Source organism: Rousettus aegyptiacus, unplaced genomic scaffold (genome assembly GCF_014176215.1).
Source record: "Rousettus aegyptiacus isolate mRouAeg1 unplaced genomic scaffold, mRouAeg1.p scaffold_m13_p_11, whole genome shotgun sequence".
Lineage (NCBI taxonomy): Eukaryota > Metazoa > Chordata > Mammalia > Chiroptera > Pteropodidae > Rousettus > Rousettus aegyptiacus.
Genome location: NW_023416286.1, coordinates 91,822,974 through 91,835,497, shown reverse-complemented (window position 1 = coordinate 91,835,497; position 12,524 = coordinate 91,822,974). Strand labels below are relative to the sequence as shown.

General features: G+C 55.8%; 1 long non-coding RNA gene across 1 annotated transcript; it reads left to right on the top strand.

Annotated features, from left to right (window-relative positions):
* Positions 1 to 4,738: 4,738 nt before the first annotated feature.
* On the top strand, positions 4,739 to 6,210 carry LOC118609399. Its single transcript, XR_004953418.1, has 2 exons — positions 4,739 to 5,200; positions 5,455 to 6,210. It is a non-coding gene; the product is annotated as an uncharacterized LOC118609399 (long non-coding RNA).
* Positions 6,211 to 12,524: the final 6,314 nt, after the last annotated feature.

Sequence of the window (12,524 nt, the reverse complement as noted above, 5' to 3'; positions counted from 1 at the left end):
TCCATGGGGAAGGTTTTCGGCGCTTGGGAAAGAAGGCAAGACCCAAGAGAAGCAGCCGGCTCAGCAGCACGCGGAAGTAGCTGCTTTTCTCCCCAAATCGTAGCGACCGAAAGTGTCCACAGGAAGGACGTTTCTGTTATATACTTACTTAAGTTCACTTTAAGAAAGTGCCTTCGACTCAGAAGTAATAGTAATAGAAATAATGATGATAATACCGATTACTGAGAGCATGCCGTATGTCAGATACTGTAACAAGTGTTCTCCATCGATCCACGTTTCTGATGAGAAAGTTAAGACTCCAGATGATCAGGTCAACCTTTATATAGCACTTACTGTATGCCAAGCCCTGTCCCAAGAGCCATGCAATTATGAACTAATTCAATCCTAATAACTGTGTGAAGGAGGAATTATCGTCTTCACTCTACAGAGAGGAAAACCGAAGCACAGAGAGGTTACACAAGTCTAATGTCACACAGCAAGGAAGTAGAGGAGCTGGGGGTTCAAATCCAGGAAGTGTTGCCCCAAAGATTCTGCTCTCGCCTCATGCTCTGCCACGGCTCTGGGTAAGAGAACGCAGATGTGAGTGCAGGTGCGTCTGACCCCCAATCCCATGCGTGTTTGACAAGCTGCACCGCCTCTTAAAAAACCAGAGGTCGAATCCCGTCGCGAGCCGTGGTTCTGCCCACGTGACCGACTCAGTCTGCTGACTCAGTCATGGGCTCTGAGGGTCTTCAGCCAGGAGGCCCGATTCCCCCCTGTGTGTCACTCGATCCTGAGCACAATGGCCAGTGCAGATGGGAGCTCAGACCCTCCCCTGGCAGTGGATGGTGCTGGCTTTGTGGGCTGTTCTCTGGGAGAGCCCTACCCTCCCCCCATGCTGTCCTGTCCATGTTTATTTACCCAGTTGTGCAACTGAGGTTTCTGTTGGTTCAGCAAACATTCCCCAGGCATTTACTATGTGCTCTGCGGGGTGCAGGTGCTTAAGCCTAGGCTGAGGCAAAGCGCCCGTGGTCTCCGGCTCAGCATGATAGATGCCATCGTGCACCTGGTTCTCGAGTGCTTATGATGTGCCAGGCGCTACGCAACCCACCCAGCACACGCCGCTCTGGGAGAGCACCGGGGCCGCCTCACCAGGTCCCAGCAGGCCAAGGGAGGCTTTCTGGGGGAGCCCTGGTGGAAAGTAGGGGGAGAGTCGCAGTTAGCCAGGAGAAGGGAGGGAGCCTGGGAGAACCATCTTCCAGGCAGACACCCGAAGCCGAGAAGCACCTGGGACGTGCTGTCGGAAGGGAACGTAGCTCGGTGCAGCTGGGGTGGGAGTAGCAACGAATGTGGTAGACCTGTGTCCGCAGGTAAAGATCCTCGCGGCCTCATCGTCCAGGATAAAGGTTTATCGGTCCAGCACTTGCTGTCACTGCCCGTCCGCTGGGACCTGTAATGTCTTCCTGCGCCTGCTGAACTCCCGTCCCCTGTCCACTGCCTGGAGTCCTGGTTCCGGGCGGATGACCAGCCCAGAACTATGGCCCTTTCACACATCTGATTGTAGGCACCACTACTGCCCAGACCTCCTTGGATATTAATGCTGGCTTTCACGGAGTTCAAGTTCACCACCCCTTGTAGACGCCACCAGATCGGTGATCGGACACCACCGGCCCTGGAAAGCAGATCCGAAAGCATGAGCCCTCTAGCCTTGGCCCAGCTGCCCCCTCCGGCCCACTTTCTGGGGTCTTAGGGGGTCCCTGAATGCTCCAGGAAGATGCCCACCCTCTGCGAGTTAAGAACAGAGCTGTGTCTTGGCAAAGGCTACATGGCTGGTCGGTGGAAGGGGACCCTGGATCCGCGACTCCACGTCCAGGGTATTCTCAAGTGTAAGGACTTTAAAGACGTGTGGCCTGTGCGAACACAGGCTGTGCTGCTAAGCAGTGGCTGGGTGATTTAGGGGCAAGTTACTTAGCTTTCCTAAGCCTCAGTTTCCCCAACTATAAAAAGGGGTAAAAATGTACCTCCCTCACAGGACTACAGTGAGAATTAGAACTTGTGTAAAGAGCTTAGCGCAGCGCATGGCCGGGCACTTAGTAGACTCGCGTCGGGAAGACTTGCGCCCGCTGTGGAGGGGCACTTCCGCCCGCCTGCTGATGGCTCCCTACGTCAAGGGAAGCTTCCTTGGTCAAGGTCGTGTCCCTTTTCTGGGGAAGCCCTCATTCAAGGAAGGGTCGATGTGGGGTGCGAATTCTGCCCCCATTGTCCCCTCGAGGGTCTTCAGTAGAGTCCACGTTCACCTTCGGAGCAGAGATCTCCGTCGCCGCTGCAGGGGGCTCGCTTCTCCTTCCCGTCCTGTTTCCTCCGCCCTCCCACAGGCGCCATTCCCAAACCTGTCCCCTTTCCTGCATGCGAGTCTGCGTCTCAGGCAACCGAGGCTGTAGAGACGCTGAGGAAGCCGGTGTGGCGATTACACCTCGCTGCTTTTAAAGGCCAAGCCTGTGCTGATATTGACAGGAAAATTCGACCGGGGGAAAATCAATCGATTGGGTTCTTTCTATTGCCTGTTCTCAGGTCATTTCTTTGTTCATTCAAAGTTCCTATCAGAAAGATAATACACAGACTTGAACTTCGCAAGTATGTGTGATTTATAAAAGTGTGGTATTTCCTTAGCAAGAATTCAGCTTGAGGTTCCATTTAGACACCGATCGTTCTCAGTGAGTCATGAATCTGGGTGACGCAATGTTTATCTTTTAAGTTAGAACTGTAAACCAAACAGCAACAGGCTCACGAGTTGAGTTACAACTGTCGTTCCTTATTTTTCTCAAAGTCTAAATCATACCTTTCTAAACTCTATTATTAGTCTTATTAGTAAAAACACAGGATCATTTGAGCAAACCAATATTCTGGTAAGTACAGTCGTCACATTTCTGTGCATGCTTTACCAACTTTTAATGAACTGGAAAATAGTAAAATATTTTTAACACGAAGGATCTGCTGCACACAATTTTAATTTTTACCCGAAGACACTTAGCACTTGAATGATTATCGGTGCATTATGAATGCGCGGAGAGAACAGTTACAGGAGAATGGCAGATAAAGCCAGTCTTAATGACTGCATCTATGATTCAGACGTTCATAAATATCTATATTTGCATACATTAATCGTGTTGAATATAAATATGGGGACCGCTGATATAAAATTGGCACTCGAAGTGCAGCTAGCTGCTCGTAGGCACAAGTGGGATTCGATAGATAGGCAGAAAGATGTTTAAATTAAGATAAAATTTACGTCTACCGTACGTTAGGTGTACAGTTTGATAACTACTGAAAACTGCGTGTGCCCATTTCACTGCCACAGTGATGAAGACCCAGCGGAGGGTACGTGGGAGAGGTCTTGGGGTTTCCGTCCCCAGTGGGGCGCCCAGCTCCTGGGAGAGCGCATCAGCTGCCGGAGCCTGGTGCCTGTTTCAGGCCGTTGCTTCTGGTAACTTCCGCGGGTGTTCATGGCGCCCTGCTGCCTTCTCAGGGCACCTGGTTCCTGTCGGGTCAGGCCGGAGGCGACTTCAGTTTCCCAGGCCGGGCTGTTCTCATCTCTTCCTTCCCAGGAGTCTGGTACCGGCTCCCCAGTTTCGGAGCATCTTTCCTCATGAAGGACACGCACAGCGATCAGGCATCTCCACTCCTTCCAGAAACTTTCCAAACCTTTGCCCGTAAACCTGCCCCGCACGGTCCCGGGGTAAATGACCAGGGCGCAAGCCATAGGCTTTGCTCTCGTAGATGGAAGTTAAACGGCTTCTTGGCCAACGCGTCTGACACTAACTCTGAACTGTCTGACTCAGTTGGTGCCGTGGGTTTTTTGTTTGTTTGTTTGTTTGTTTTTCCCCCAGCAGGAGGGAGAGCATGGTGCAGCATGGAGGCAGTTGTCTAACCTCTTCAAGCCTCTCGGTGTTCCTCACCGCTGCTTGCGAGGCCGCTGGACAGACCAGGGGTAAGGACGCGGCCTCCCGGGGGGAGGTGCGGCGGGGGGGCCTGCGAGGGAGGCTCCGGGTCTCGGGGACGCTTTCAGAGCCTGGGAGCGAGGCGGACAGGGCCGAGGGCCAAGGATGGCCCCTCCGGTCAAAGCAGCGGCTCTCCACATTTGCAGTTTCCTCTTCGGCGGCTCGATCGATGGCTTAACTTAAATATAGATAAACACTTTTCGTTAGACTCTTTTCGCTGTGAAAAAGATGGCGGCGTAGAAGTTATAACGAAGACACCGAATTTTCTCAGAAATCCCCTTCCTCACTCCAAACATTCCTCCCTCCAAAGGCTGTTCTTTTCGTTAGCTGATCGGCGTTGCTGAAACAGCCACATTGACTCATCAGGGGAAACGTATCTTTAGAGGCTTAGGAAAGTACGCCAAAGGATTTCCCAAGCTTTCGGCAGAGGGAGGCGTAGCCGCTCGGCGGGTTGAATTTTGCAAAAGGGACTGTGGGGCTGGCGTGGCCCCCGCCCTGACTCTGCTGGCAGAGCCGGGTCGCTGGCGCAATCAGGCGCGGGGCCACCCTCCCGCCGCCGCCGCGGGCCGGCGTGCGGTTGGCCTCACCGCGTCAGCGCGTTGGCTGAGCTGTGGGTTCGGCAGTTGCGACATCACCGCAGCGGCCTCCCGGCCTCTCGGCCTCCCTCTCACGTCCAGGCTGCCCCCCCCCCCCCCCGGCACTCCCCAGCGTGGCGTGAGCTCTCGCCACACCGGCCACGACTAGGGAGAGCGTCCCCCGCCCCGACTCCATCCACCCGGCCGGCCGTGGGGGGAACAAGGCAGCCCTTTCTGGCGAAGTCCCCAGGCGAGCATCACGCCCCGAAGCGTGAGTAAAGGGACGGCCCCGCCCCGCCACACCCCTCCCGATTCGTTTCTTGTGCAATCTTTCACGCCCGGCCGCGGCCCGAGCGAGACTTTCTCTGGTACCTTCTCTGACTCACGAGAGCCTCGGCTCAACCCAGCGTCGGCAGCCAAGGGTTCTCCTTCCCTGCACCTGGGGGAGAGGCCTCGCCGAGGTTGCTGAGCAGCAGAAGCTGGTTTACTAAAAACAACTTTCCACGAGGAAGGCATTTATTTTCCCATGGATTCACCTCTTCTGGTTGATGGACTTGCTAACGGGCCCACTCAAAAGATTTTCCCCCTCTACGTGCTGGGGGCATCCGGGCGGCTAAACGGCTAGTGAGACTTGATATTGCAAAGAAGGTGAGAGGCCGTGAGGCAACAAGGGGGACCATGTTTCTTCTGTCCAGACACCTCTGTTTAGGAAGGACTTGGTGTGCCCGTGTGTCCTTTGCCCTGCTGTCTGGCTTTATTACAGGCGCCAAGCAGGGTGATGGACAAGCTCAGAGAGAGAGAGAGAGAAGGGACGTGTGTCTGAATTTATTGATGAGAAACTTCTGCATTTTTAAATCGTTGGCGATGTATTTCTAAAAACGCTTTTATAAAACACATGTCAGGGCAGCAGTGGAGTGCAGGCTGAATGTGACCTCAGATGACTCCCTTCTTGCCCGAAAGTCATGAGGCCATGGTTCGACCCGCAAATCTGTGTACACAGGGGACAAACCAGGTCCGAGGAAGCGCGAACATAAACAGGAACCCACACAACACCCGCCGCAGGAAACGCCCTTTGAGGAAGCGTTGAAATATCTGTCACCAGAGGGAGTCTGACGGCCTAAGGTTTGCTAGTCTCCCCAGAAACCTAAAGAGAACGTGGACGGCAGGCTCGCGATGGACCAGAGTCTAGCCCCGCGTGTCCGTGCCGGAGGCCGCGGGCCCGCAGGTCAGAGAGAATCTGAGATGCTGACGTTCTCAGCCCTCGGCGGCCTGGGGGTTTCTGTGGTCCAGACGTCCCTTGGTTGGTCACCGCTGGCCATACATAGCTCCTTTTTCTCAGCTTAACCCCATGCTGCAGATAGTGTGTGTGTGTGTGTGTGTGTGTGTGTGTGTGTGTGTGTGTGTGTGTGTATATTTAATGTGTGGCACACAGTTAAAACAGTTAGGAAGCGCTACCGTGGCCAGTTTCTTACATAACATGGATTACCCTAACTTACCGTCACAACTTTTCTTGCCGGCGAATGGGTTCTACATCTTTTTACAGATCCTTTCATTTTTCTCCTCTTCTGCTCACCTAGGTAGTGGAACGTCCCCCTCCTAGTTCTTCTCCTTCCTCCTTATTCATGGATCTTTTCATAAAAACCACTCATTCATTCATTCACCCATTTGTTCATTCATTATAGCTCTCTTCCTGACTTCTAGTCTTGCGTAGCAATTTTGTACTATTTGGTATCAATTTATTCAATGATGATTTGGCATTTGTTCAGAAAGGTCCCTGGGTAGAAGGCATGGGGCCTGCTGGACAAAACTTGTCTCGGTCAGCCTGGAACATTCCCAGGCCCTCTCCCCGACCCAGTCCTGGGTTAACCAGGATGATTGTTCCCCTAGGCCTAGCGAGTTCCCCTAGGGAGAGCTGTTGTCACCGACGGAGTGGAAGAATTCTTCTTCGTACAGGTGCGTAGGTGTGGAGAGGATGGGGGAGTGTTTCAGACCAAACACTCTCACCGTTGCTGGATGGATATGAGACCGTCTGTGAGGGGAGGGTGAGCGGACGGGAGGGGAATCGTCACTCAGCCAACTCGAGGTCCCTTCATCCCATCTTCTTGTAAAACAACGCGGTAGCGACTCGTGTGGCACATGCATGCTTCATATGGATGTAATCGGTCATTTCTTGGATAATGTAAATGAACACAAATAATTAAGCAAGTGAAACGACCCTATAGTTGACCCTGGAACAACGTGGGAGTTAGGGGCACCAAGCTCCCCACCCCCCGTGCAGTCAAAAGATCCACGTTCGACTTGCGATTACCCAAAAACTCCACTCACGATCTACTGTCGACTGGAAGCCTTACTGATTATGTAAACAGTTGATTAACGCATATTTGTATGTTATACACATTATATACTATCGTCTTACAATAAAGTGAGCTAGAGAAGAGGACATGCTATTAAAACTCGTAAAGAAGAGAAAATATAATTACAGTAATGTGCATATTTGCTGAAAAAAAAATCCACATAGGAGTGGACCCACGCAGTTCCAACCCGTGTTGTTCAAAGGTCAACCATATATATTTTTTTCAAGAATAAAAGGCACTTCAGAGGTGTAACCTATTACGATGAGGCCTCACCTAGGTCACCGGAGTCCCCTGTCCCCGTTAGTACCATTCTTAAATCACCACTCGCCCTTGGCTCACGACCATGCTCTGGCTGCCTGCCCCCTCATCCTACACAGCACAATCAGCTTTTCCCATTTTAGCGTTTTATTTTTTTATTATTAATTCCAGGCACGCAGCGCCTTGTTTAGACATTCGCCTAGTTTGTGGAGCGACCCCTCCGCTCTCTCTCTCTCTCCTCTGGCTCTGCACCTCGCCGTTGCATTGCCGCCGACTGCATTCCCTCCAACGTGCTCCCCATCCCTGCGACCATCTCTCCTCTGCGTTTCTTTAACCCTTCACCCCTTTCTCCGAGGCCCCCGCATCCCCCTCCCTCCCGGCCATCACCCGATCGATCGTCCTCTCTATCCGCGAGTCTGATTTCAATTAGTTCGTTCTTTTAGTTCCCTAGATTCCGCATCTAAGCGAAATCGTGTGATCTTTATCTTTTTCTGTCACACTCAGCTTTAAGCAACAGTCTCTCTCTCAAAAGCGGGGGACGTGTGGCTATTAAGGAGGAAAGGAAGCGCCTAATTTGAACTGCGGCCCCTAAAAACTCACTGGTGGGGGGAGCCACAAGGCTGTGAGAGGGTCCCCAAAACAGGACGAGTAAAACTCAGCACATGACCCTGGACAAGCCGTCACCCCGCCTGTGCCCCCATCTGGGGCGTGGACTCCTCGCTCCAAGGTCTCCCACGCATTACAGAATTCTAGAACTTTTTGAGGGATTGTGAGGAGAGGGAAGCAGTTACACACACACACACATGCGCGCACACACACGCACACGCACACACACACAAATATTAGAAGTCTTTGGGATATGAAACCACGGCTGGTGATCTCTGCAAAAAATTAGGATTACACCCAGGACAGACAAGCTGGGGGACGCTGGGAACCAGGCAGCACCCTGAAAGTCTGTGACAAAGATGTCTCATTTACGCTTTTACAATTAGGACGCAGCTTCGCATCAAGCAACAGCTTACGGTTGAGAAGCGTTTGAACATAGTATTGTTTCATTCGAGCTTGGGAGGCGGGTAGCGTTTTATCGATGTCCCTATTTTATAGATGAGGAAACTGAATTTCCAAATAATGAAGACCACAGAGCCGAGAGTCTCGGGCCCTGCCGTCACGAATCTCTGCGCCCTCTGTGGAGAACGGGGGGTTGGTGGGGCCACATCACTGAGCAGCCGTTTCAGAAGTGGGAGCCCTGGGCGGGGAGCGTTAGGGACCCACGGGAGACACTGGGCCCCGCTTCCTGCCCCCAGGCTGCAGCTCTGAAAGTCGAGGTCAGCCTGCCCTGGAGAGGCCTTTCTCTTGGGTCGCCACAGAGGTTTTCTGTAGACCCGAGGGCAGCCTGGCCCATCTGCGCGGTGAGGGCAGCCTGGCCCCTCTGCTGGGGTCGCGCCCTCGTGGTCGCTGCCACGGTCCCTCTTCCTAGATGTTTCAGCCACAGCTTTGGTCCAGGGGGCTGTGGGAACGAAACGACCTAGGCGTCCGCGGGCCTCGCGCTGCCCCCTTGGGTAAAGTGGGTGCCGTGGGGCCGCTTCCGATGCCCTTTAGTTCTCGTGTCTGGTATGAGTCATTATTCCAAAAATAAAAATTAAAAAAATAAAAAAAGACTCGTAATGTGTTCTTGCACATCTGAATTTGATCAGGAACCTTCTTTTCCCTGACATGGGTGTGATTTTACTGTGTCCGGCCAGGCCAGACAAGGCTGTCCGGAGAGAGAGTTCTGAATCGTGGGCCAGTCTCTCTACCTTTTTAACCCAGGGCCTCTGCTCCGAGATGGCCACTCAGGCCTCGGCCAGGCCGTCTCCCATCACCTTCTGGCCACTGGGGAGTACGAGGAGCCTCTCAGAAGAAACTGCCGCCAGGAGTCGAGGCCGTGCCCTGCAACCTCGCCGGGTCCCTCATGGGATTGAGAGGGTTGCTCGCTTTCCAGCATCCCGAGGGCCGTCAGGACCCCTGGCCGTACTCCATCACCTCGTGACCTTGGAGGGCTGCCGAGGGGACGAGCTACTCCGCACCGAGGTCCGTTTCCGATCCATTCGGCCGGCCGAGCCTCCGAGGGCATGGTGGGCTCCACTGTTTGTTCCCCGAGGCCAGAAACTCGTGTGCTACTTCGTCCTGTAGCTTCTCCGCTTAGCGACGTCTCCCCCTCGGAGCTGCTGAGAGGATGAGAGGACCACCGAGCTGGGACCAAGCGCACATCCCGTGCCCCGCGCCCTACCCACGCACGCCGGCCACACCTCCCGCACCTGCACCTGGGCTGAGAAGGCCCGCGTCTTCGCATAACAACCCCGGGGGCTCACCGGAGCCGAGCTTGTGGATGTATACTGCATGTATACATTTGGCTCACCCCAAATGTATACATCCAGTCCAGGGACACATTGCCCAGATCGTGCGTATCATGAGCAGGAGATGACGCTTCTCTTCAGATTCCGGAGTTTACTCCATTTAGGGCGGAGAGTTTGGGAAGCAGTGATGGTGAGGTGAAAACATTTGTTCATTCGTTCATTCACTCACTCACTCATTCATTCATGGCCCCCCTCACACGGTTACCGAGTGCCCCGTGTGTGCCGTGTGCTGGGCCGGGTACCGGGCATTCGGCAGTGAACGCAGCAGACCTGGTCTCGCGGAGGGGCTGGCGTTTCAACAGAGCAGCCGGAGAACTTCACCTGCTTTCGTTTCGGGCGAGCTGCTTCCCGCCTCGAGCCCGCAGGCGGTGAGGGGCCTCGTTCAGTTTGGGAAGTCTGGCTCCTCTAAGCGCCTTTGGAGCCCGGCCCTCGGCGGGCCTTGCATGAGGAGCCGGTGGCTGGAAGTGCCCCGGTCAGCACTGCCCAGATGAGCACCACGCACGGGGAGGGGCCAGGGCGTGGGGCCGCCCGCGGCCTGTGTCATCCGGCTCCCGCCGCCGAGGTCGCGTCGCAGGGGGAAGCTGAGCACGTTGCTAGGCTGTGGCTATTTATTTTTCTAAACAAGACTTGGGCTTAATTTAGAAACCTGCTTTTGCTTTTTCTTTCTTTTTCTGCCCCCCACCCCCAGCATCATCTGGCTGTCTGGCACCATCAAAGAACCGCATTTCTGACCCAGCAAGAGCTCACGGGCGGACGGGGGCGGGAGGGAGGCTGGGGGGGGGGACGGGTGCCAGCCGGGCCGCCTCACGGGGCGGCGCCAACACGTGGCCGTGCCGTTAGCATCCTCTGTGGCGTCTGGACCAGTTTCATCTGTGACACCTACGTAGCCCTCACTCAGAACAACAAGATGAAAAGCGGACCCGGTGCGCGCTCGGCCCCTCCTCGGGTTAGCCACACGCCGAGGAAAGCGGACGGGAAGGCAAGCAAGGTCTCGCAACCGAGGGCCGAGGTCGGGAGCCAGGAGGGTCTAGACCCTCCGCTGTTGGGATGCACTGTTTTTATAGATCCTCTTTGTTGTGGATCCTCTGCTTTGGCCTAAAAATCCAGCCAATACATGTTCAGTGTTTAAAAAACAAAATAGACGATGAGTAAAATGGGCGTTTTATACGCCACCGTGGATCTCCCAGCCCTGATCTTCACCCTATTGCCAATCTTACCTCTAGGCATCGAGGCGTATGGACGGGGCACAGGTAAGAGAAAGGTGTGCTAGAGATTCAGAATGGGAGAGCCGCCAGGGTGACACGATGGCCCGGGGCAGACGAGATGTCAGGGGCGAGGTGGTGTCAGAGCGGGGGGCCGGTGCCGACCGCAGGACTGTGGAGAGGGCTCTAAAGTCAGTAAAAGGGCGGGTCAAATTTCAGGGGTGAAGGGGCAAGGGTCGGGCGGCACGAGGGGAGGGAGACGGGTTACTCGTCGGGTCCTGGCTGACGGCCCTGAGGCTGGGTCAGTCAGGACAGCCGCGCCCGGTCCGCTCAGGGTCCCGAGCCTGTGCCCCGGGCAGCGGGTCACTCACAGGCCCCTTCGCATTTCCCTTCGGGGCTTGTTGGAGCCTCAGTCTCCCCACGAATGCTGATGGCTGCGTCTGCCCCTCTCCCTCCCCCGCCTTTCGCTCGGCCTCGGAGCGGCACGCGGAGGCATGAGCCCGCGGCCCGCAGACCGCCGCGCGTCACGGGACAAAGGCGCCTGAGCGAGCCGCGGGTGCTGGCGTCGGTGGGCGCCCTGTGAGTCAAGGGTCTCCGAGTCGAGCCAGCCGTGACTCGCGTAGACACCGCGATGCCTTTCGCTGGAATGTACAGCATGTGTGAGGGGTCCGTTCTTGCCAGGGCAGAGAACGCCATCTTTCCCCCAAATGCCACTTGCCCCTCGGTCCTCCGGGCCCGCGTGACCGGAGGCCGGACTGCCAGCCGAGCCGGCAGACAGACGCCGCCGCCAAGCGTGTGCTGCTGGTGTTCCGTCACCGCCTCCCACGGCGCAGAAGGCGCCCCTCCCCCCACGGTCCCCCCTGCCTCGCTCTTGACATTTTCACGGCTGACTCTGCATTCCCCGCGCTTCCCACCGAGCTGGCTCCTGGCCCCTCCAGGCCTGACGGATCCCCGTCCAGTGCCCCGGGGAACATGCTCAGCCGCCTTCCCGGGCAGGACCCACTCCCCCTCACCCTGACATTCGGGACCTGCTGTTTCTGTTCCTCTTCTGCTCCAGTGGGATTCGCTGTCTCCCCCCACCCCTCTCCCCGCCGGGCAGTGCTGGGGGCGGCTGGCAGCGGGGCGGGCGGGCTCTCCCGTGAGCACCGGGAGAAAAGCCGGCCTGGCCTTTCTGCTCCTGCTCTCTGGCTTTGCAACAGCGTGACACCCTGGGCGGGGAGCACGGCCCCGTTTCCAGACCCTGCTCTGACCTGCGCACAGCTGAGTGCACCTTCCAAGCTCTTCTGCTGCAGCCAGACAGAGCAACGCTGTCCCTTTGCTGGTTCGCCTCCTGGGCTCTGGCGTGGGCGAGAGCTGTCAACAGCCGAGGGTCCGAGCCCGGCCTGTGCCTCCCCTCTCCTCACGCTGCAGTCTGGAGTTTGGGTTCGATCCAGCCCGGGAACAAGGAAAGTAAACCTTCTGAGTGCCAAGTGTCGCCGCCAAGCAATGCCTAAGGGCGTGTGTGGATGGCGGATAAAGTCCTCAGAAAGAGAAAAAGGGGAAAGGAAGAGAGAGATGATAACGCATAGGAGAGGGGGAGAGGGAAGGGGGGGAACGAGCCCCCAGGCGGTAGTAATGGGGGGGGGCCACGCGCCACCCGCCATCCCGCGAGTGCCTCCGATGCCATCTGCCACCTCTCCCCGTTTCGAAGTGTTGACGGGAACTGGCGAACGCACGTCCCTGCTCCAGAGAACACACGACTCAATTTTAGAACCACGTGAGT